Source organism: Panthera tigris, chromosome B3 (assembly GCF_018350195.1).
Source record: "Panthera tigris isolate Pti1 chromosome B3, P.tigris_Pti1_mat1.1, whole genome shotgun sequence".
In the NCBI taxonomy this organism is placed as follows: domain Eukaryota; kingdom Metazoa; phylum Chordata; class Mammalia; order Carnivora; family Felidae; genus Panthera; species Panthera tigris.
The window spans coordinates 85,042,472-85,069,195 of NC_056665.1; the positions used below are offsets into that span (position 1 = coordinate 85,042,472).

Sequence of the window (26,724 nt, forward strand, 5' to 3'; positions counted from 1 at the left end):
TAAATAATGATAAAATGTTACATTTAGTTGTTTAAATGTTGACCCTATTATTAGACTATAAATTCTTTAAGGGCAGGGTCTATATATGTTTCATCATTGTGTAACTGTAGTTGCTGATAGAGGTTTTGAAGAGACTTGGAACATCATAAATAGATGAATTAAATGAACATATCAAGTTGACATTCAGATTCTAATGTAATAAGATCTCTAAAAATAATAATGACTGTTCTTGGGGAAGCCTAGGGTTCTTTCTCTTCTCAGGGCTTGAGGTACTTCAGAACATGCCAGTGATTCCATGTTGCTCTTTGAATCTTCATTTTTCCCACTTTTAAAATGGAGATAAAACACTTTTTGTTGGCCAAAGATGGTATGAGTGAGCTGTAAGTTTGAATGTTTAGTGATTCTAACAGTGTGTTTTTCTGGAAATAAAGACTCAGGGCAGATCCAAAATATCTTGAGAAAGAACAAGACTCCATTACCCACTAGCTGAGACAATGCTCTGTATTTTTTACATTGTCTTTTTTTTTTAACCACACAAAAAGGTTAAATTTTCTAGCCTCTCTTGTAGATAGATCTGGGGCCATCTATCATTCAGATAGATCTGAATTTTGGAAAATGGAATATTGGTCAAAATAAGGTACACTCTTTCCAGACTTCATCTTTAAAAACCTTCTGCATCAACTGCTGGTCTTCTCCTGTTATTTTTTGGTGGCCTTGGAAATCACATAACTCCAGATTGTGTAGCTACAAGACGAAAACAACTGGGTCCCTGAGCTTGGAGGATAGTTGCCCAAGAGAGTCACATGACCCATATTGGACTGTGCTGTGAATGAGAAATAAACCTTGATTGTGGTAAGCCACTGAGATTTTTACAGTTGTTGCAGCAGCCAGCATGAATCATTCTGACTACTATGCCTCCCAATACCTGTAAGAGATTTACTAGACTGAGGAAGGGATAAGGGATGGGAGAGGGGATAAGAGGGAAGGGTTGGTGGGCTTGTAAGAAGAGGATTGGACATGAAGATATCATGTGAAGAGCAGGAAAGCCTGTGTTCAGAATCACCCCAGCCTCTACCTTACCATCACTGAGAGCTATGTTTACCATTGGTGTTACTGGCATATAGAAAGGTCTTTCTTTCTTCAGTAGCTAGTAAATCCCCTATTGACTGGGCTTGAAACTCATCTGTATTTCAAGACTTTGATTGGTTACTACAGAGCTTAAACAGTTGACTCTTTCTCTTCCTCTCTCCTTCCGCATAAAGTTCCTGGAGTTTTGTGAACCACATAGCATGATATCCAACAGGGTGATGGTGAAATGGAAGGAAAAGATCTCATTGGTGAAAAAGCTATACAACTACCTCAAAAGCAAGGAAAATGGGAAAAAATATAATGTTGTTATAAAAATTATTAACATTAAGTGGTGTTTAATACGTGTCTGTCATCGTGTCAAAGGCTAGACCCATGTCATCTCATTTAATCTATCCATGTGAGATAGCTCCTTTTATTATTTTTTATTTAATAAAAACTGGGGCACAGAGAGGGTAAATAAATTGTCCTGATTCCACAGGTAGTAGACAAAAGACACACAGCCGTTTCCCATTGCTTTTAAGATCAAGACCAAATGTCTTGATGTGCCTTAAAAAATCCTATATGAACTGGTTCTTGTTTATAAACTTTTTCTTTTATTTGTTTATTTTTAAACTAGTCTCATTTACTCATCCTTCAAATCTCAGCTCAGCTGGGAAGATGGCGGTGTAGGAGGACGCTGGGCTCACTGCGTCCTGCAGATCAATTAGATTCCACCCACACCTGCCTAAATAACCCAGAAAATCGCCAGAAGACTAGCAGAACGGATTCTCTGGAGCCAAGCGTAGATGAGAGGCCCACAGAAGAGGGTAGGAAGGGCAGAGAGGCGGTGCGCGCTACATGGACTGGCGGGAGGGAGCTGGGGCAGAGGGGCAGCCCGCCAGCCAAGCAGAGCCCCTGAGTCTGGCTTGCAAAAAATGGAAGGGCCGGACGGAGTGTGTTCTGACAGCAAGCGGGACTTAACATCTGGAAGGTTATAAGTTAACGGATCTGCTCGGAGAGCAGGAGGGCTGGAGGACAACAGGAGGGAGAGTTGTTGAGCCCCGGACGACAGAGCTCAGCTTGGCGGGGAACAAAGGTGCTCGCCAGTGCCATCTCCCTCGCCCAACCCCAGCCAAAATCCCAAAGGGAACCAGTTCCTGTCAGGGAAGTTGCTTGCACCACGCAAACACCCAACGCTGTGCTTCTGTGGATCCATCCCTCTGGAGGGTCTGACTCACTCCCGGTGCTGCAGGGCCCCTCCCAAAGTGGATCACAGATCACCAAAGGAAAAGTGAGCTGAGCCTGCCCCTCCCGCCCCTGTGCACCTTGCCGATCCACCCCAGCTAATATGCCAGATCCCCAGCACCACAAGCCTGGCAGTGTGCAAGTAGCCCATATGGGCCACCACCCCACAGTGAATCCCGCCCCTAGGAGAGGGGAAGAGAAGGTACACACAGTCGGACTGTGGCCCCAGCGGTGGGCTGGGGGCAGACATCAAGTCTGACTGCGGCCCCATCCACCATCGCAAGTTGTTCAAGACAGCACAGGGGAAGTGCCCTGCAATTCCACACCACTCCAGGGACTATCCAAAATGATGAAACAGAAGAATTCCCCTCAAAAAAACCTCCAGGAAATAATGACAGCTAATGAACTGATCAAAAACGATTTAAACAATATAACAGAAATTGAATTTAGAATAATAGTCATAAAATTAATCACTGGGCTTGAAAACAGTATAAAGGACAGCAGAGAATCTATTGCTACAGAGATCAAAGGGCTAAGGAACAGCCAGGAGGAGCTAAAATGCTATTAATGAGCTGCAAAATAAAATGGAGATGACCACAGCTCGGATTGAAGAGGCAGAGGAGAGAATAGGTGAACTAGAAGATCAAATTATGGAGAAGGAAGAAGCTGAGAAAAAGAGATAAAAAAAATCCAGGAGTATGAGGGGAAATTAGAGAACTAAGTGATGCACTAAAGAGAAATAATCTACGCATAATTGGTATTCCAGAGGAGGAAGAGAGATGGAAAGGTGCTGAAGGTGTACTTGAAGAAATAATAGCTGAGAACTTCCCTGATCTGGGGAAGGAAAAAGGTATTGAAATCCAAGAGGCACAGAGAACTCCCTTCAGACATAACTTGAATTGATCTTCTGCACAACATATCATAGTGAAACTGGCAAAATACAAGGATAAAGAGAAAATTCTGAAAGCACTTAGGGATAAACGTGCTCTAACATATAAAGGGAGACCGATAAGACTCGTCACGGATCTCTCTACTGAAACTTGGCAGGACAGAAAGGAATAGCAGGAAATCTTCAATGTGATGAACAGAAAAAATATGCAGCCGAGAATCCTCTATCCAGCAAATCTGTCATTTAGAATAGAAGGAGAGATAAAGGTCTTCCCAAACAAACAAAAACTGAAGGAATTCATCACCACTAAACCAGCCCTACAAGAGATCCTAAGGGGGATCCTGTGAGACAAAGTACCAGAGACATCGCTACAAGCGTGAAACCTACAGACATCACAATGACTCTAACCCATATCTTTCAATAATAACACTGAATGTAAATGGACTAAATGCACCAACCAAAAGACATAGGGTATCAGAATGGATAAAAAAACAAGACCCATCTATTTGCTGTCTACAAGAGACTCATTTTAGACCTGAGGACACTTTCATATTGAAAGTGAAGGGATGGAGAACTATTTATCATGCTACTTGAAGTCAAAAGAGAGCTGGAGTAGCCATACTTATATCAGACAAACTAGACTTTAAATTAAAGGCTGTAACCAGAGATGAAGAAGGGCGTTATATAATAATTACAGGGTCTATCCATCAGGAAGAACTAACAATTATAAATGTCTATGCACTGAATACAGGAGCCCCCAAATATATAAAACAATTACTCACAAACATAAGCAACCTTATTGACAAGAATGTGGTAATTGCAGGGGACTTTAATACCCCACTTACAACAATGGATAGATCATCTAGACACACGGTCAATAAAGAAACAAGGGCCCTGAATGAGACATTGGATCAGATGGACTTGACAGATATATTTAGAACTCTGCATCCCAAAGCAACAGAATATACTTTCTTCTCGAGTGCACATGGAACATTCTCCAAGATAGATTATATACTGGGTCACAAAACAGCCCTTCATAAGTTCACAAGAATTGAAATTATACCATGCATACTTTCAGACCACAATGCTATGAAGCTTGAAATCAACCACAGGAAAAAGTCTGGAAAACCTCCAAAAGCATGGAGGTTAAAGAACACCTTACTAAAGAATGAGTGGGTCAACCAGACAATTAGAGAAGAAATTAAAAAACATGTGGAAACAAACGAAAATGAAAAGACAACAATCCAAACGCTTTGGGATGCAGCGAAGGCAGTCCTGAGAGGAAAATACATTGCAATCCAGGCCTATCTCAAGGAACAAGAAAAATCCCAAATACAAAATCTAACAGCACACCTAAAGGAAATAGAAGCAGAACAGCAAAGGCAGCCTAAACCCAGCAGAAGAAGAGAAATAATAAAGATCAGAGCAGAAATAAACAATATAGAATCTAAAAAACCTGTAGAGCAGATCAATGAAACCAAGAGTTGGTTTTTTGAAAAAATAAACAATATTGATCAACCTCTAGCCAGGCTTCTCAAAAAGAAAAGGGAGATGACCCAAATAGATAAAATCATGAATGAAAATGGAATTATTACAACCAACCCCTCAGAAATACAAGCAATTATCAGGATATACTATGAAAAATTATATGCCAACAAATTGGACAACCTGGAAGAAATGGATAAATTCCTAAACACCCACACACTTCCAAAACTCAAACAGGAGGAAATAGAAAGCTTGAACAGACCCATCACCAGTGAAGAAATTGAATCAGTTATCAAAAATCTCCCAACAAATAAGAGTCCAGGACCAGATGGCTTCCCTGGGGAATTTTACCAGACATTTAAAGCAGAGATAATACCTATGCTTCTCAAGCTATTCCAAAAAATAGAAAGGGAAGGAAAACTTCCAGACTCATTCTATGAAGCCAGTATTACTTTGATTCCTAAACCAGACAGAGACCCAGTAAAAAAAAGAGAAGTACAGACCAATATCCCTGATGAGTATGGATGCAAAAATTCTCAACAAGATACTAGCAAATCGAATTCAATGGCATATAAAAAGAATTATTCACCATGATCAAGTGGGATTCATTCCTGGGATGCAGGGCTGGTTCAACATTTGCAAATCAATCAACGTGATACATCACATTAATAAAAGAAAAGATAAGAACCATATGATCCTGTCTATCGATGCAGAAAAAGCATTTGAAAAAATTCAGCATCCTTTCTTAATAAAAACACTCGAGAAAGTCAGGATAGAAGGAACATACTTAAACATCATAAAAGCCATTTATGAAAAGCCCACAGCTAACATCATCCTCAATGGGGAAAAACTGAGAGCTTTTTCCCTGAGATCAGGAACACGACAGGGATGCCCACTCTCACCGCTGTTGTTTAACATAGTGTTGGAAGTTCTAGCATCAGCAATCAGACAACAAAAGGAAATCAAAGGCATCAAAATTCGCAAAGATGAAGTCAAGCTTTCGCTCTTTGCAGATGACATGATATTATACATGGAAAATCCGATAGACTCCACCAAAAGTCTGCTAGAACTGATACGTGAATTCAGCAAAGTTGCAGGATACAACATTAATGTACAGAAATCAGTTGCATTCTTATACACTAATCATGAAGCAACAGAAAGACAAATAAAGAAACTGATCCCATTCACAATTGCACCAAGAAGCATAAAATACCTAGGAATAAATCTAACCAAAGTTGTAAAAGATCTGTATGCTGAAAACTATAGAAAGCTTATGAAGGAAATTGAAGAAGATATAAAGAAATGGAAAAACATTCTGTGCTCATGGGTTGGAAGAATAAATATTGTTAAAATGTCAATACTACCCAAAGCTATCTACACATTCAATGCAATCCCAATCAAAATTGCACCAGCATTCTTTTTGATGCTAGAACAAGCAATCCTAAAATTCATATGCAACCACAAAAGGCCCCGAATAGCCAAAGTAATTTTGAAGAAGGAGACCAAAGCAGGAGGCATCACAATCCCAGACTTTAGCCTCTACTACAAAGCTGTCATCATCAAGACAGCATGGTATTGGCACAAAAACAGACACATAGACCAATGGGATAGAATAGAAACCCCAGAACTAGACCCACAAAAGTATGGCCAACTCATCTTTGACAAAGCAGGAAAGAATATCCAATGGAAAAAAGACAATGTCTTTAACAAATGGTGCTGGGAGAACTGGACAGCAACATGCAGAAGAATGAAACTAGACCACTTTCTCACACCATTCACAAAAATAAACTCAAAATGGATAAAGGATCTGAATGTGAGACAGGAAACCATCAAAACACTAGAGGAGAAAGCAGGAAACACCTCTCTGACCTCAGCCGCAGCAATTTCTTACTTGACACATCCCAAAGGCAAGGGAATTAAAAGCAAAGGCAAGGGAATTAAAAGCAATAAAAAGCTTTTTATCATGAAGATAAAAAGCTTCTGCACAGCAAAGGAATCAATCAACAAAACTAAAAGGCAACCAATGGAATGGGAAAAGATATTTGCAAATGACATATCGGACAAAGGGCTAGTATCCAAAATCTATAAAGAGCTCACCAAACTCCACACCCGAAAAACAAATAATCCAGTGAAGAAATGGGCAGAAAACATGAATAGACACTTCTCTAAAGAAGACATCCAGATGGCCAACAGGCACATGAAAAGTTGCTCAACATCGCTCCTTATCAGGGAAATACAAATCAAAACCACACTCAGATATCACCTCACACCAGAGTGGCCAAAATGAACAAATCAGGAGACTATAGATGCTGGAAAGGATGTGGAGAAACGGGAACCCTCTTGCACTGTTGGTGGGAATGCAAACTGGTGCAGCCACTCTGGAAAACAGTGTGGAGGTTCCTCAAAAAATTAAAAATAGACCTACCCTATGACCCAGCAGTAGCACTGCTGGGAATTTACCCAAGGGATACAGGAGTACTGATGCATAGGGGCACTTGTACCCCAATGTTGATAGCAGCACTCTCAACAATAGCCAAATTATGGAAAGAGCCTAAATGTCCATCCACTGATGAATGGATAAAGAAATTGTGGTTTATATACACAATGGAGTACTACGTGGCAATGAGAAAGAATGAAATATGGCTCTTTGTTGCAACGTGGATGGAACTTGATAGTGTGATGCTAAGTGAAATAAGCCATACAGAGAAAGACAGATATCATATGTTTTCACTCTTATGTGGATCCTGAGAAACTTGACAGAAACCCATGGGGGAGGGGAAGAAAAAAAAATGAGGTTAGAGTGGGAGGGAGCCAAAGCATAAAAGACTCTTGAAAACTGAGAACAAACTGAGGGTTGATGGGGGGGGGGGTAGGAGGGAGGGGGGTGTGTGATGGGCATTGAGGAAGGCACCTGTTGGGATGAGCACTGGTGTTGTATGGAAACCAATTGGACAATAAATTTCATATATTAAAAAAAAATCTCAGTTCAAAAGTCACTTACTGGGGGTTTCTTTCCCTACCAACTCCCAATCTGACATTCTGCCAATTCCCCTGCTCTCCACACTCCTAGCATCTTGTACTTTTCTATCATAGCACTATCAGAAACATTTATTTGTATTAGATTTGGAGTACTGTCTGTCTTTTCTAGAATGTAATCACTGTGAGGCAAGGACTAAGGATGGTTAGCTCATTATCTCTGCCTGGCACATATAAAGTTCACAGTAAATGTTTGTTAAGAGAATGAATAAAATAAATGACCCTTAGGTTTAAATTGGTCCTTAGAATAAATATTGGTGGAAGATGGGATGAAAGCAGGAAAATAGGTGAAGAATATTGCTGTTTGAAAAGAAATATGAGAACCGCATCACTTTCTTGTATTCTTAACAGTTTCATTGTGTTGAAAGGAGAATTTTGTTTATTCTTTTCATAGTTCTGCAGTGAGAGGTACTCTTATTATTTTTTGAAGATAATATTATTCTATAAGAAAACTTGGGGTTTTCAATCTTCTGAGTGACCTTGAATTGATTACAAAGGATGCTTGAATTTATAAAAAATATTGGGCATGGTATGTAGATTGATTAAGTGACATACCTTCACATATGTAGGCTACTATTTAAAAGAGACATGTAGATACTGTTACAAATAATACAGTGTATTTAAAAGTATTAACAAATCCACAGTAAGTTTATAATTATGTATTTCTTCAATTAGCAGATACTAAAAGTATTTTCACCTCTTAATTAAAAAAAAAATGTCCCTCATCTCTAAATGGTGAAAACATCTAGATTAAAGAGAGCTAAATTTTCTAACTCTATTATGAACCTGTTTTTAAGATGTTATTGAAACAGAAATGATCTGTTAAGTACCAATGTCCTAGTTTTATATTGTATTCTTACATTGCTCATGAAAATTGGTTTCTTAAATCAAGACCATTTCCAAATTGTGTTTGATTTTTCTTTTTGTGGGATATCTTTCTGGTTGTTTGTTCATTCATTCTCTCCTTAGCTTCTTTGTGGTATAGAGAGTACTCATAGATGATTTACTAAAGGCAAGAAATGACAGTTAAGGGAGATTATAAATTAATTTGACTTCTTACAAAATCAGGAAAATATTGTTATGCTATGAAAAATGTGTATTTGTTAATGTAATTATCAATTTGATTACATTATTAGTAACTAAGAAAAGTGAAAAAGTGTCTTTCTAATTAAACCTGATTTCTTATACTATCTCTTCAATCCATTCTATCTATGTGTATCTCCAAAATAATTTTCCTAGGTTCCTTATTTTAACATTTTAGTTTCTACTCAAAAATCTGCAATAGCTCCAATTGCCTACAATTTAAAGTCTGAATACTTTACCTTAGTATGCTCTATTCTTCCCAATCTGACTACAATTTACTTTTCTGTTCTTTTTTCTCAATATGTCCCAATGAGCCTTCTATAGTGTACAGATCAAAGACGTGGTTGAGAGCAAGAAAATCTCAGGTCAAATCCTGGTAGTACTGCTTCCTACCAAGCACTGGGCTGAGTGCCTAACAATCGTGTCATATTTAAATGTCAAGGCAGCTCTGTAAGTGGCATTATTAGTATTACCCTGGTTTTGCAGGTGAGAAAACTGAGGTTTATAGCATCTACCTGTCTGGTCCAACACCATGATCAAGTGTACAGGCTGGAAAATGAGAGGGAGTTTCAGTTTCTGAAAATAGTCTAACATGTTGATTTTTCACACAAAGAAAATAAATGAGCCATAAGCGATCATTTTGAATATACTTACTTTGAAAACAAATGAAAATCTACCTTAAAAAGAGAATGTAAGCAGTACTGTAGAGTTAATGAAGTGCAAATTAGCTTATTTCCACACTTATATCCCAGAATTTACTTACAAATAAAGGCTGGCATTTATAGTAGAAGAATAATGTTGACTGTAGCAAGGTGTGGGGAAAAGAACACCAAATAGAGCTCAGGAACTTCTTTGGAAGATCTGTTACTGGGCATGCTGCTTAGCCTCTCTAAGCCTTAGATTTCCATATTCTAGAAAAAGTCTTCTTTCTGACCTCACAAGATTATTTTGAGGATATGTGAAAATACTAGAAAATGTATTAAATGCTGCACAAAATAAGATACGATTATCATCTATTCCAGATGTGACTATTTTTTAATATCAATAGAGAATAAAGTCATACTATTTCCACCATGGGACTAAAACCTTGACTACAGGAATACTTTTCTCAGATGAAAGTATTGTTTTTTCCATTTTTACCCACACACTTGTATAGATAGTTTTATTAGTTTTATTTTTCATTAGCACAAAAAACTACGTTTTGGTTGTTGGGTGGATTAATAAATTGATTCAGAAAATTGTTAGAAGCTTGGTCAGCTGATGAATATTAATAAGCAACTTGTTCATGAGTTTTTTTAAAAACCCAGGAAAACTTCAGCTGGTTGCAAAAATGTCATTGGCCTTTTCCTTTACCGTCTTTATCAATACCCTTCTTCACTGTTCCCAAGTCCCTGATATAAGAGAATAATAACCAGACAAATCAACATTCCCTCCTGTATGGCAAAGCAGTTAGTCAGTGTAGAGGAGAATTCAAAGTTCATAGAATCTGTTTCTTTTGTTTTTTCAGTATATGTGGCTTTGCCTGATTGTAGCATGGAAAGTCAAAACTGTACTCATAGAGGAAGAAATGAAGAACTTAAATGTCTAGTTTGTGCATAAAGACAGTGAAAGAAGAGAATATAATAGGCACCATTTCCATAACTGCTACTTATTACTTTGTTTTCGCATTTGGGATAGATTTTGCGAAACCAAGTCAGTCATTCACTAGCATTTAGCTAATGCTAAATGCATTGCTAATTAGCATCGCTAATACGATGTGGCAAATAATAAACAGTACCAAAGATGTGAAATATAAGAAAAATGATTCAAAGAATACAAAGCATTTATTCCAATACTAATTGAAATAAATGAGGAGCAAGAAATGAAAATAAATGGATATAACATGTATTTTATGCTCATACCTGGAATAGTTTCATACATTTAGAAAAGAAAAAAGTAAAATATATGAATACTCTTCATGAAGCTGAACCGAAACATTGGAGAACTTTTTACCATAAAATCCTTTTCAAGCAGAAGTATTTACATGCTGGATTTCAAGATGAAGACTTAAATGTTTGTTTCAACAAATTACGTGCTTTCAATGGTGACCTAAAACTCTAGGCTCAAAACTGTTTTTGAGCCAAATGCATTTCTTCTTTTGAAGACACACACACTCAAACATACACACACACACACACAGACACACACACTTAAAATAAAAGGACCTGGGCTCATTTTAAGGGTTTCCTTCTATGCAGGATCCTTTTTTCCAACTCCACTATGCCTCTTCCTCTGAATTGTTAACATAAATACTTTATCAGAATAAAGGTTTCTTTCCTTTTTCAAAGTCATATTTCAGATTAGTTGATACAATTAAGAATGTACATACTACTATTTACTTTCTAGCATTGATATGCTGATGTGTTCAAACCCATCTGATGAAGTTGCAGAATGTATTTAGCCCAAGTGGAAGTTAGGCAAGACATGGAGAAAAATGGACAAGGGAGCATTTCTAAGAGCTCAGAATCAGGCTCTAACCAAGTTGGGTAAGTGGAATAAGAGAGGTGTCTTTTGTTTTTTTGTTTTTAATGTAGCTTCTGAAGTCCCTGGAAAAGAGTTTTGCATGTTGGATACACTTAGTATTTGTTGAATGAATGAGGGAAAATTCAGGGAAGAAAAATGATTTCTCTCTACCTCGCTTTCCCATAATTGTGGTGATTAATTAGTGTGTGTCTCATACTGACCTTTTTGAGTACAGGTTGGATGGATAGGGTGGTGCTTGAACTTGGATCTTCCTAAATCATTTTCCCTGGCATTAGCACTCCTAATGGAAGAATTTCCTAGGGAGGTGAGGTAGGACCCTTTCTTTAGCTCTGTTTTATATTCGGTGCGTGTTTGGTAAGATCATATGAGCGAGTCTCATCTTCCTGAACTGCCAGGCTTGGATAAATCCAAGTGTACTTCTGTGTTTAACTGTCTCTCTCCATCCAGCTACAGAAATCAAGCTGCTAGGGTACTTGGTCTGAGGAGGATTTGAGTGGGAAAAGCATTTGCATATCTAAGACTTCCTCAAACATTGGAAAACAGTATGGTTTTTCTCCTGTGTTGGAAATGCAGGATGCTTTTAGGTGGGACGTCATTTGCCTGCCATGACTGATTTCCCCAACAAGTCACCCTCACATAATTCTATGGCCTGGTCAATCCTGTCTTCTGGTTTGCCCTGGCTTCCCAGAGAGTATGTTTGCCAGATCCTTCTTTAGTCTTTACTGGTGCCCGAAATAAAATATCCATTTTATTTAAATATTTATTTTTTACTTATGGTGGGGGGACAGAGGGAGAGAGAGAATGAGACTCTTCTAATTTTTTTAAATGTTTTATTTATTCTTGAGAGAGAGACAGATAGCATGAACGGGGGAGGAACAGAACAAGAGAGGGAGACACAGAATCTGAAGCAGGCTCCAGGCTCTGAGCTGTCAGCACAGAGCTGGATGTGGGGCTGGAACTCACAGACTGTGAGATCATGACCTGAAACAAATTTGGATGCCCAACCGACTGAGCCACCCAGGTGCCCCTGAGAGAATGAGAATCTTAAGCAGACTCCCCCAGCCAGTACGGAGCCCCATGTGGGGCTCAATTTCATGACTATGAGATCATGACCTGAGCTGAAATCAGGAGTTGGATGCGTCACAGACTGAGCCACCCAGTCACCCCGAAATATCCAAGTCATTTAGATGGTGATGTAGGTATGGATTTCCCAATACTTCTCTCATCTTCCTTCCAGATAATGCATATTTAAACCAAATTCAAATCACTGGCTTCTTCAAAATCTAGTAGCATCATGATTTAAAAACTGAACTGCAGATTTCTATGAATTCCCATTTCTCACTCTCTTCTCATGAATTTCTCTCCTGTTGATTCTAAACTCATTTAAACAATATTGAGCTGATCAAAAGCAAAATATGTCTTTAGATGTCAAACAATAGTTTCAAAGGATTCCTGGGATTTTCTCTGTATTGGTGTTATGAGTTTTCAAAATTTCTAGTTAGATGTGTGTAAACAAGTAATTAAACTTTAGCTTTTAATTTAAAATAATTAGAAAATTATTTCTACCTGAAAAATTCAACAAGGATTATTCTTTGAAAAATTGTTAAAATCAATGTGTTGCCAATAAAAAGACTTTTCATTTCTCATCTACACAAAACTTTGGGACTTTCTTCCTTTGGTCTTGACAACTTGTGACTTTATCCTGTTAATCATGGAATTTTTTTTTTTTTTTTTTTTTTTTTTTGAGAGAGAGAGAGGGAGGAAGGGAGGTTGGGAGGGGGGAGACAGAGGGAAAAAGAGAAACAGAATCTTAAGCAGGTTCCACGCCTAGTGCAGAGCCTAATGCCGAGCTCAATGTAGGGCTCCATCTCACGACTGTGAGATCCTGACCTGAGTTGAAATCAAGACTTGATGATTAACCAACTAAGCCAACCAGGCACCCCAATCATGAAACATTTCAATCAAAGGTTTCCCTTAGTTAGGGGAAGATCAGTAGTTCCTTGGGTATGAGAATGTTTTCTCAATGAGAAATGTTTTTTCTCTCATTGAGAAAAAAAACCACGAGAAATAAAATGTATTATATTAAGTGGAAAACAGTTTCCACAATTTTCTTTATAACTTGTAAATAAATATTTTGCTTACGTACAGATACTGTGATGTCATCGAGGGTTCTGTAGATATAGTGAAGTAATTTGTATGTTTGTGTGCAAGTTATACCCAGATACAATATTAAACACCAATTCTTGTCCCTGTGGTTACTAAAGTTAAAGGTTCAAATTAGTAAAAAAAAAAAAATGTGGTTGAGAAAGGAGGTCTTTAAAGATTTCTCACTCTTTTAATATGTAATGAAAGTACAAATATTTTCATCATGATCTTAATATTATTAATAAAACTCAACAGTCAATCAACAATAGCATATTTTATTGTAACAGTGAAATAAGAAAGGAACGTGGGGAAGTTGTAGTGTTTCCCACTGTTAGTTTACAAATAACAATATTTAAGCACAAAATATTAAACCAACATAATTAAGGCTCTTATACCTCAAGAGTCAGTTAGCAATAATATTGAAAGTATCTAAATTACTAAATGGTAGAGGAACACACTCCTGTGTAGTCTAGCTGCACCAAAATAGAAATGTCTAAATTGAAGTCAGCGTAATGTTTTCGAAAGAACAAATCAGGCTTCTGCAGTTGGTTTGAATAAGATGCCTGAAGTGTGAATATATAAAGTTGACTGTCATACACGGTGACCCTTCCGGAGCTCTCCTCCGCTGGGTTCATGCTTCTCTCATAAGCGTAGCTTCTTGAAGGCTCATGTGAGAGCTGTTGAGTGGAAGAGTAAATTTCCTAATATTTCTCCTACTTCAGGGAGTGAGTGCAAAAAGGGGGGGGACTTAAAAACACATTCTTTTTAGCAAACGTTTTTTGAAGGTTCAAAGGTGGGTGGGTGAAAGTCGAATATGTCATGTCTAGTAGTACTCGAGCAGCTGCGTATTTCCTACCGTAGAAAAAATGGGGATCTTCTGGTTGGTTCAGATGTACACCTCTAGATAATTGAAACTTTCACCAGGGGTTTTGGACTTTCTATAAGAAAAAACAATAATTGGAAATTGTTCATTGTGAATACATTAGATTTGTACAGACAAAACATTCATGAAGTGCAATTATAGCCAGTGTTGCTATATTAGTATGAATGTTAATAGCATGTTTGTTTTTGAAATGGGTTATGCATTCTGATAAATGTCTGCTTTAATCTAGTCATCTGTGTATCACTTGTCTAAGTACTCTCATTTAAGATGCCATATCCCTTCTTGTAGCAATAAAGGGGTAAAGCAACATTAATATTAAATAATTAGAAAAACAAAAGGGGAATGATTAAACATATTTACATAATTGAAATAACACTGTGTCGCAGTGGGAAATCGGGACAATGTTGTCTCCTTTCAAAGTAATTCATAATTCAGATTTTTAATTATGGCATATTCATTCATTTAAAGATGATTCTGGATGAGAGGGCCACTAATGAAATACAATCATTAGCATCTAAACAAAGTAATTTACAAAGTCTCCTTTAGGGGAAAAGATTTCTAGAACATCATCAATCACACAAGATATGCAAAAACAAGCAATTAAACCACACACAAGAACTACAACAGCCTTATATATCAGTAATGTACACATGAAAACATAACTGATTACAATGATTAGACTAGGGTAGTGTGGTTAATTTGTATTTTATGTAGTGATTCCATGGAAGAATGCACCCGGACAGACACATTACACAGAAGAGGAACTTCATTTCATTAATACTCGCTTAAAACACATGACCAAAAAAACCCAAAATACAAACCTTGAATTTTGAGTTGTTGCCTGTTCATCCACGTGGGATCAAAATCCTACATAGTCTGATAAAACATCTTCCTTTCTCCTGCATCTCTTTTTGCCTGCTGTTTACTTTTATGAACTGGCAAAATGTGGGATTAGGAAAGTATTTTGTGGAAGGCAGGTACTGCATTGGTTTCTCATTATTTGTTCAAATCCTGCTTTAGGCTTCCAAAGACAAAGTGCTTCCAGCCCTCACAGGGTCAGTGATTTACTTAGGCTCTTCCTCCATGTGCACAATTACAGAGCATTAAACTTACAGCAGGACTAAATGGAGAGTACAATTCTCTGACTTTGAATGCTTGTGTATGGGATCTTGCTCAATGGACCCACAAAAAGGCTGGTTTCAAACACTGTTCCTGTAGGCCACATTATAATCTTGTTGAAAACCTATACTACTTACTTTTGCCAGTAGATTTTTCTTTGTGAAGGTGGAAGGAAGGCTTGGGTGTAAAAGCCAGAGGAATTAGGAGAGTGGTGTGATATCGATGAGGGGGGGAGTCCATGGAGAAGGCTGGCACTCCTGGTGTAAGCTGAGCCGCCTTCGATAACCACAAGCTACAGAAGCCAAAATATGCTCTATTGGGTACTCAAAGGATAAAAATACTGGTTAATTTTCAACAGCGCTCCTTCATTTGACTTTACAATTTACAACAGTGAACATTAATGCAGGAATAGCTTGGTTGAGGAGGAGTTTAAAATTAGAGCCCCTCTTCTCATTAGCCCCAACAGCCTGACCCAGGGTGACTGAGAAGCAATTTGTCGCCAGATTCTCATTTTGCTTCTGTTATGGCTCCTTGTAAATGAAGCGCGGCAATTTATTGTAGCACCTCTAGGAGTCAAGAACATAATGTGTAAAACACATACAAAAAAAATCTTTCTTCACATTCATTAACACCCAGCACATAGAGGCTGTTCACTTTTCCCTCTAATGAAGTGGGGGGGGGGGTGGATCTTAAATCTAAAGCTTTCCATCATGTGAAGAAGTCCTCTTCAGGCCATTAGACAGAGGCTGAGTTGTATTGAAGAAAGGTCATTGACAAAAACAGAGAATGGCAATATGAGGAAAAATAGAAAATGGATAAAGGAAGAGACTTTAGAAGCCTCAAAGAATGGAAAGTACATTTTTGGCATCCACGATCAACCCTCCTTGTCTCTCAGTGTATTTTCTGTTGTAGGTGAAGAAAAGAATATGTGGCTTTTTATATAGCTGGAAATTGCTCTAGTGTTTGGCCAATTCTCATTTCTTCACCATTGATCTGACCCTTGTAAGCGGCATTAAGTCAGGTTCATTTGAAGATCATATTGTCTTTAATCTCTGAAACCTGTTTGCTTGTTTCCTCTCCCCTCCCACATCCTTTGCAAAAAACTGCGGTGTCCACAGTTTTAATGCATTCTGACTGCGTAAGAGGCTGCTCTGGCCCAGGGCTGGCCATAGGCTTTTATCTTACTCCTGTGATTAATTCTGATTAATGGTTTGGTTTGTGTGGGGTCTCATAAATGGCACCTCCAGATGAACCTAATAACAAATTAGTATATGGAAAAAATTGCCAGAGGGTCCAGGATTGCCCTTTTGGATTAAATGCTGATAGTTGTCATATATGCTCACCCATTTCATGATGTAGTAATAGGCACTCAATAGTTATGGCAATAATAGCAGTCTTTTAAAACTCATTTTAATAAAAGTCAAATACTGAGTATATAGAACCAGGCAAAAAAGTCAGTAAAATTTGAAAGGTTTTCTTTCTTTCTTTCTTTCTTTCTTTCTTTCTTTCTTTCTTTCTTTCTTTCTTTCTTTCTTTCTTTCTTAATGTTTATTTATCTTTCAGAGAGAGAGAGAGAGAGTGAGTGAGCAGGGGAGGGGCTGAGAGGGGGAGATATAGAATCCAAAACAGGCTCCAGGTTCTGAGCTGTCAGCACAGAGCCTGACGTGGGGCTTGAACCCATGAACTATGAGATCACGACCTGAGCCGAAGTCGGACCCTTAACCAACTGAGCCATCTAGGTGCCCCTGAAAGATTTTCTTCTGAGAGTTCACTGAGTGTTTATGAAGTACCAGGTACTGAGCAAGGCAGAGGAAATGATTTAACTAAGTTATCTCCTCATAACACTACGTTAGTATAATTAAAGTAGGTATAGAAGATTATGCATAGTAATCTAGAATACAAATATTAATATCTTCCTCCCCACAAAGCAGATGAGGAAACTGAGGCACAGAGATGTAGAATTACATGTCCAAAGTCGAAGAGTGAGAAAGAGGCAGAGCTAGGATTCCAGCCCAGGCCACATGTTACCAAGGCCGGCACCCATCCTCTCAGCACTCTGCCTCTCCCTGCAGGTCCTTTTGTTCCAGACTACCACAACAAGGTCCTGTTCTCGCTTCTCCTAAACTTAACAAACATCAATGTTTTTGATGCTACAGGTTAAAATTTTCTCTTTAAAATATTGAAATTTGTAATACTAAAGCACTTAAGCTTCTGTTTCCTGAATCATCAAATTTACTGTAGAGAATAAAACATTACTGTTTCTTTTCTGCCTTATCCAAATGAGCAATGTCCATTTTTATGGACATTCTTTATTCTCCTCTCATCTACCTTTCTTAGTTCCACACATAGTATATCTGAGATTTAGGCTGGTTTTGCTTTTGGCAGATAAGCTTTGGTTTTTAATGTTTTATTTGTCCTCACTCATAAACAGCATGTCTACTGACTAGGCATGGTTAATATTTGAAGGGCAAAATTTGTCACACACAAAAAAGGTAAAATGAAAGAAATTTAAGAACAGTTGTCTTAGGCAATTTGGGTGGCTATAACAAAAATACCATCAACTGGATGGTTTATCTGCAACATAAATTTATTTCTCACAGTTCTGGAGGCTGGAAGTCCAAGATCAGGGTGCTGGCATGGTCACTTTCTGATAAGGGCTTTCTTCATAGTTGGCAGTGGCTGCCTTTTCATTGTGTCCTCACAAGGTGGAAAAAGAGCTAGTTAGTTCTTGTTTTGTTTTGCTTTGTTTTTTTCTTATAAGGACACTAATCTCATTTATGAGGGTTCTACCTTTTTGATCTGATTACCTACCAAAGGCCCTACCTGCAAATACTATCACACAGAGATTAGGGTTTCACCATATGAATTCTGGGAAGACACAACATTCAGTCCATAATAACAATTCAACTAAAAAACCTTTTGTTACAATTCTCAATTTCTCTCTGCTTTGATGTCTAAGTGCTACAGAACACACTGGCAGTACTGACTGCTATCTGTAGCTCATTCCTGGATGGGATCTTGATTACCTCACTGGGTCAGCTACTGCCACCTGCTAACTGCATGAGACAGAGACCTGAGCAACTTAACAATTGTGATATTGTGATTTATAATAAGAAATATGTATTTGGTATTCATCCCCATATCTGGCACAGAACTTCTAAATCCCTTGGAATTTCCTAACTGATGACAGCTATACAGGTGTCTTCTTATGTTACTGAGGTGACTTTTGGACTGCATCTAAGGATGGAGGCTAGTTGCCAGTGGAGCCAACCATGTGATTGGAGGGTCAGCACTTTCAGTCTCACCCCTTGACCTCTGGGCAGGGGAGAGGAACTGGAGGTTGAGTTCAATCACAAATGATCAATGATTTCCTTAATTGTGCCTTTATTTTTAAAAAATTTTTTAATGTTTGTTTATTTTTGAGAGAGAGAGAAACAGGGGAGGGGCAGAGAGAGAGGGACACACAGAATCTGAAGCAGGCTCCAGGTTCTGAACTGTCAGCACAGAGCCTGATGCGGGGCTTGAACCCATGGACCGTGAGATCATGACCTAAGCTGAAGTTAGCTACTTAACAGACTGAGCCTCCCATGGTGCCCCGATCATGCCTTTTTAATGAAGCCTCCATAAAAACCCAAAGTTCAGAGAGCTTCTGGACTGGTGAATACATGGAGGTGCTGGAAGACTGGCACCCTGGAGAAGGTATGGGAAGCCTGGAGCCCTTTCCAGCATACCTTGCCCTGGGCATCTCATCCATCTGGCTGTTACTGAGTTATGTCCTTTCATAATAAATTCAGTAATCTAGTGAGTAAAATGTTTCTCTGAGTTCTGTGAGCTGCTCTAGCAAATTAATCAGACCCAAGGAGTGGGTGGTTGGAATCTCTGACCTTTAGCAATTTCATCTAAAGCCCCGGTGACAACTTGAACTCTCCACTGGCATCTGAAGTGTATGTGTGAGTGTGTGTGTGTGTGTGTGTGTGTGTGTGTGTGTGTGTGTGTGTAGGGGGGGTAAGGGCTGTCTTTTAGGAGTGACCCCCTTTACCTGTGGAATATGATGCTATCTTAAGTAGACACCAGTTGCTGTTGTTGTTGGGAAAACATGTCCCCCTCCACCCTTGCACGTTAGAAACTGGGGTCAAAAGACCCTTAATAATGAAAGAATGAAAGCTGCTGTAGTTGAATCTCATCATCATCTGGGGATTGTGATTGTGTGTATCTAGTTCTGTAGGACTATTAGCTCCACATGGACAGAATATGTCAGTCTTAGTGTATTCCTAAGGGAACAGCACAAGTTGTCACTGAAGGAATGATTCTTCTTTAGCAAAAAGAGCCCTGGGGCGTCTGCACTCCGAAGGCTTTAAACAAACTTGAGTAAATGTGACATTGACCGGAAACTGGTCTATTTATTTCTACTTGTCTATTATTTCACTCAGAGCCATTCAATTCCTTTGAATTAACTGTGATAGTCTCCCTACCGTTCTTTAATAAAATTTTTTTTTATTGTTTATTCATTTCTGGAAGACAGAGAGAGAGAAAGTGTGAGTAGGGGAGGGGCAGACAGAGAGGAAGACACAGAATTTGAAGCAGGCTCCAAGCTCTGCTCAGTCAGCACAGAGCCTGACACAGGGCTTGAACTCACAAACTGTGAGATCCTGACCTGGATGCTTAACCAACTGAGCCACCGAGGCACCCCTATAATTCTTATTTTCTTAAAATGTCATGTGATTCCTGAGGGACAAAAGAAAAGTTTTCCCACATAATACTTTGTGTACAATAAGCACTAAATAAAAATTGTGGGTTAATAATCTAAACCTTTATTAATTCCTCCACTGATTAAAAAAACATATTTGTACCTCTTGTATGCAACCAGAATAGGCTAGATGCTGAGCTAGATGTTGGGGATTTAAAGATGGAGAATTTCTGTTCTTAAACTTAAGATCAATGAAGGGAGACACACAGAAACAGATGTAAAAAGATAGATTTCTCACTGATAATGTTCTAAACTGAGAAGCTTTGTTTATACATCAGGTTATCTGGGATTGTGTAGTTGATAAATTCACATGATTGACTGGATTTATTTCTTACTTTCCACAAAGCTGCTTTGGTGCGGTGTAGACCCCAAAATACAGATTATTAAATCAATCATTCTCAGAGATTAAAGTCAGTACATTCAGTACCTTCAGAGTAGTCTCAGTCAAATCCTAATTCCAACTTCTATATGATGTCATTTAGGTATTTGCGGGTTGTTCTCATGGGCTCATAAAGCCTAGGAGCCAAATTTACAGTGAAGCAAAAATTTCAGGGTACCTCACACACATGGGGCCCTAGAAATGAGTTCATATGGGCATATGTCTTAGCAAAACTTGCCAAAAGAAGATATTTTATCCATTGCTGTCTATGCCTTTCCATTTCAACTTCCCGTCCATCATAGGTAGGGTAGTGCATTAGCAGCCCGTAGCAGTTCTTGGATACAACTAAGTGAAAGTTGATTTGGAATGCATACTATTTGGATTCAGTGGGATCCATTTATATGTTTGCAATCACTTCTGTATACAGTTAAATTACTCTAGCTGCTTTAGTCCTGATTTGAAAATTGAAATGAAATATATAGGATTTCAGAGCACCTTGAATAATCAAAATAATTGTGAAAAAGAAGAACAAAGTGGAAGACTCATATTTCTTGATTTCAAAACTTACTACAAAGATATAGTAATCCAAACAGTGTGTTACTGGCATAAGGATACACATATGGACTGATCGAATAGAATTGAGAGCCCAGAAATAAATTTTTATGTATATGGTCAGTTGATTTTCAACAAGGGCTCCAAGGCCATTCTATGAGAAAAGAACAGTCTCTTCAACAGATGGCACTGGGGAAAGGGGTACCACATGCCAAAAAATCACTTAAGTATTCTGTAGCCAGTGGTGCCTGGTTGGCTAAGTTGGTAGAGCATGAGATGCTTGATGTTGGGAGTCGTGGGTTTGAGCTCCATGTTGGGGGTAGAGATTACTTAAAAAAGAAATAATATAATAGTCTTTAAGAAAAAGTTTCTGTAGCCAAAAAGCAGGAGAAACAGTATTATAGAGGTATGCCAAACAGATAAATAACAAAAGTATTGCATTATTCCTATGAATTTTGTGATACTTTGATAACTTTTCCAAATTTGACTTCTTATTCTAAATAAGTATTGACCTTCATACCTAGTTTTGTATTCATAAGTTTTTTTGTTTATTCTAAAAGTGCTCCCGCCCCCCCACCCCCACACCAAACTGTATAAGTTTCAGGTCCTATAAAACCTGTGTTGACCTCTGGAAACTAGGTAGCAGGTCTCCACTAGACCAAATAGAACATATATTAATGACAAATGGAGTAAGGCTGAATGCTAGCTGCACTCGCTTCCTTAGCTGGGTGCTCTCATCTAAGGTACACATGAAAATTCTACCCAGAAGCCTTGTCACCTACTACACAGATGTTTCAAGTGGGGTTTGATCTACTCAGTATAAAATAAGGCTATCTTCTTCTAGATACTAGTTTTTCAAAACTGTTAATGACTATAGTTTTGGGCACTGTAGTGATTTAGCACTCTATATTTTCATTAATTAAAAAAATATTTATTAGGTATATACTCTGTACAAGGCCCTGTGATAACCAAAATGATGAGTGAAGCTAGATTCTGTCCTCAAATCAGTCTAGTAAGGGAGCTATCTATGTAGTAAAATATAAAGACATATCTATGTAGTAAAATATAAACAGTGATGAGTCTCAGAGAGGCTCTTAGAAAGTATTATGATTGTATGATCATATAATGTATTGTTCAAGCTGGGGTACTTTTGAGAGTGAAAGAAAATGCTTCTAATAGTTTAACTAAGACAACAGGCATAAAGTGGGACAGTCCCAGGCAAACCAAGACCTGTAGTAACCCCTGTTATGAGGAATTGGCAGGGAGGAAAATCATAGTGGAAAGGGGCATCTGTGATAGTTTTATGTGTTGGCTTGACTGAATCAGTGGATGCCCATATATCTGGTTAAACATTATTTCTAGATGTGTCGGTGAGGATGTTGCTGAATGAGATTAGCATTTGAATCAGTGGACTCAGTGAAGTAGATTAACCTTCCCGAAAGTGGGTGGGCTTATCACCTTTTTTCTTGCCCTTCAACTGAGATTTACATCAGCTGCCCTGTTTCCTAGGCCTTTGTACTTGAACTGAATTACACCGCTGGGTTTCCTGAGTCTTCGGCTCACAGAAGGCAGGTCATGGCACTTCTCAGCTTCCGTAATTGGGTGAGTCAATTCTTCAGAATAAATCTCCTTTTATATCCCACTGGTTCTGTTTCTCTGAAAAAGCTGTACTAATAGAGCTTCCACATTATATGTAGAAACTGAGGCCTAGGGGACCAATGAGTGAGATAAAGACACAGGAAGAAAGTAACAAATCATCAAATTCTGATCACCATTTATCTTAAAGTTGACTAGACCATGGTGCTCCTGACCCCTGAGAGAAATGTTCATTGTACATTATCTTCTGACAGTTAAAAAACTTGGAGAAATACTAGTAAGATTACACATCTCTGAGTAGTCCTTATTCTAAAGTCATGTGTCAAAGAGTATTTTTTTTAGCAATAGTCAAAAGCATTTTCTCGGAAGATAATGTTTTATGAGCAAAGGCTGTTTTGAAATCGTAACATAATACTGTCCTTCCTACCTTTATCAGGGTGTCTGCAACCTGATTAGTTTCTTAAAAGATTATTATTTCCCTGTGTTCAACCTACATGTCTGCATGGACAGGGGTAAGAACAACCAATCAAAGCCACAGTTTAGAAATGGCCAACTATCATGAGGAATAATCCATGGCCTATTTTAGATAAAATTCTGACAGCTTGCTCTTGTGACAAAGATGTTAACAAGGAAAGAAAATGGCACTAATTTAATCCATTCTTATAGTTCATTCTAAAATGAGACTAGCATGACACCAAGTTATAATAATAAATACTATAGTAATTTCACAATTCTTCCTACATGCTGTTCACACTCCTTTCACATGCAAATTTGCCATCCATTGCTTCATGACAGTGATTTTAAGTGCATTAAAGAATTCTGAATTGTCTTATACTTGATCTCCTAATTATGTTGCCAGAACATACACAGAATAGTACCATACACTGGCATTTATCTGATTTATAGCATTTCTTCATACAGTGGGTTCCCCACTTCTCCTGAAGATCTGGGTTCTTGGACACAGTAACAGTAGTAAGATTCGATAACTACTCCTGCAATGATTAGTAATAATCAAATAATCACTATGAATAGTTGAAAGAGAGAAGTTAACATTTTCCAAATATGGAGTCATTGTGAAATACAAATATTTATTTTGTAATACAAATTTACATTTATAAAAAGTTAAAAAAAAACCAGAACATTTGAAAGAGATGTCTAAAGATTAGTTTTTAAGGACATGTTTGAAAAGGCTACATAACTGTGAAAAAGAGATACTGAAGATCATTGCTTCTGGGTATCCCACTTTTCTCCAGTGCTTTGGGGGCAGTGTCCTGGGCTAGTGCACTGGGTGGAAAGCACAGCATTGGTGTGGTGTAAAAAAAATTAGAAATGTTACAATTGTTTAAGGATTGTGAAACCCAAGCCAGTTAGGATTTTCTCATATGTGTTCGTGGCTGACACAAAGAATGCTTAGATCTACTATTCTGGATGAATTTGAAAAGAATGAAAAGTCTGGAGAAAGCACCTTGAAAAGAATGAAAAGTCTGTACAAAGCACCTCCCCCTGACTTAATCTAGTTTATAATCCATGAAGAGATAGTATCTGAAGGTAACCCAAAGCAAGTATATTGGAACACCCTTCACTTTGATGAAAGTATGGAGAAGTGGTAATCAGTTTCATTATATGCTTTTATTTCTAAATACTATGTCATGCTTGGTGATTCCGTGGTGAGAGATTGTGGGGCAATGAATTGAAATGTCTACTTTTTGGGAAATGACTTTTGTACTTTTCCCTGTGAATAGAAAATTGTGACTGAGGGAGAGTCCCAGGTGACAGCCATTTCTTTAGCATCTTGCCCACCAGGAGAGTGGAAACAAGGCTCTGACTCTGTCAGTAACTTCTCTGCGTGCTTGTTTAATTAATTAACCACAGCCTCAGAATTCGGCTTAATAGCCTTAATTACGCAGGAAAACAATACACTGTGTAAATTAGTATACACCAGACGTGACATAATTACCAGGGCAGGGTGGACAGCATTTTGTTGAAGTGCTGCTTTAAATGAGTCATTTCAATGCTGAAAATATATTTTTTGTATTTGAGAGCTAATGTACTGAATTGTTCTTTCAGAAACCTGGTTCCAAGTGCTCTAAAATGCCAGGTAGGTGGAAAATAATAAATTCTGTGTCTTTTGGGATAAAAACCACATTTTGTATTATACTGCTGGGTGGCACAATCACTGTAATTTAGGAAGGTTGCTATTATTGTATGAGCAAACTTTTTTTATATTATTACTGTTTATTTTAATGCAGGGACATATTCTCTAGCAGACACATAATGAAAATGGCCTTGTATTAAAATTGTTTACCTGCTGTTTGCTGAAAGGTGTTGTAAAAATTAGAAATAGAAAAGACCTCCTATGGCACCTAGTCCATCCCAGGCAGGGCAGAGAAAAAGATTATACCCTTTAGCAGCTTTGCTAGGGAGCCAAAAATAGACCCCACTTTCATATGTCTCACTGAGTAAATTGTAGGTGGAAGGATGAGATCGTTTGTGTCAATTCAGGAGGAAAAACAGTATTCCCACAAATGTTGAGAAAGAGGGGTACCAATTTATTGACAAATAAATTGACTGAGGTCCCACATTTGAGGGATTTAAGGTCAAAACAATTTTTTTTTAATTCCTCAATTGATTGTGCTGACTTGTGCAATTATTTAGAGTTTCCCCGTTAACTTATCCAATTATCTGTGTAACTACATAGGCATTGGAAACAAGAGTGGAGAACGTTATTCTTTCACTCTGGAGATTAAGTGCAATAAAATACTGGATTGCTTTGAATATTACCAGCTTTTCTTTCCTTTCTGAATTTTGTTAAGGTACAAAGGAGCAAGACATGACAAAAAATGTACATAAAAGCAGGAGGAAGCAGATGAGTCACAAGAGGCCTAGATTATTTGCACCAGAAATGAGCCCAGAATGGGTTAAAGTGACACTGCTGTGATAAAGCTGAATTAGCCCTTGGGAAAATTGTTTCTGAGACCTTTTCTCTCTTTTCTCCACCCTTTGCCTTTCCTGTCAGTACCCATCCACTCCCATTTTCCTTCCCCGGGGCCCCAAGAACCTCCTCCAGTCAGTGAAAATCTTCACCAAACTAAATTGGAAAAAAAACCCTATGTTAGGTATCTACCCATCTATTTCACAAATTCAGTATCTCTTTGTGGCCCCTTCCTCCACTCTTCTGTCAGATCTCCGTTGTGATTAGAGAAGGGGCTACTTAGCAAGTCTTAGTTGCTTAAGAATTTCAAGGGCTTTCATGTTAATGACTGTAACAGGCAGCAGCTAAAGGGCCCCAGTGATCCCCACCTCCTGGTGTTCTGCCTGTGTGTAACCCCTCTCCTTGAGTGTGAGCTGCACCTAGTGTCTGGATTCTAACAGAATATGGCAAAAGTGATGAGATGTCACTTCTGAGATTAGGTTACAAAAAGATTGTGGCTTCTTTCTTAGGCTCTTGCACTCTTTCTGGCTTACTCTGAGAGAAGCTGCCTGCCATATTGGGTATGTCCTATGGATAGGAACAGAAGGAGGCCTTCAGCCAACAGCTGGTGAAGAACTGCATCATGCCAATGACAGGAGTAAGCTTCCAAACTGAACCTTCCCGGGTCAAGTGAACCCAGACCTAGCTGACAGCCTGCCTGCAATTTCATGACTGACTGAGTCCGAGCCATCCAGCTAAGCTGTGCCCAGATTCCTGACCCACAGAAACTGTGAAATAATAAATGTTCGTTCTTTTAAAATTCTAAATGGGTAACAAACGACATAATGAATTATCTCATGTAAAACATAAAAATGAATTTCAGTTAAAATGATAATCAGTCCGTTTAATTAGTGAACCAATTAGTTAACTTTGCCCCGTATTGCAGACATCAGAACTCACCAGTCAGACTTTCAGTGTGCGTGCTGGGCTGAAGACCCGAAAGGGCACACTACCGTCTGTAGTGCGATGACTGAAAGTTGCTGTCAAATCCCCGCCCAGGCGT

At 38.3% G+C, this 26,724-nt stretch overlaps 1 long non-coding RNA gene across 3 annotated transcripts; it reads right to left on the reverse strand.

The window, feature by feature from the left end:
- Positions 1-13,770: 13,770 nt before the first annotated feature.
- Positions 13,771-26,706, reverse strand: LOC122239256. 3 transcript variants are annotated; one of them, XR_006218206.1, is made up of 5 exons: positions 26,622-26,706; positions 22,613-22,861; positions 18,075-18,173; positions 15,614-15,768; positions 13,771-14,412 (listed from the first exon to the last, which is right to left on the reverse strand). It is a non-coding gene; the product is annotated as an uncharacterized LOC122239256 (long non-coding RNA). The 3 variants fall into 3 exon arrangements; XR_006218204.1 differs by lacking the exon at positions 22,613-22,861; XR_006218205.1 differs by lacking the exon at positions 22,613-22,861 and having other exon boundaries at positions 15,614-15,789.
- Positions 26,707-26,724: the final 18 nt, after the last annotated feature.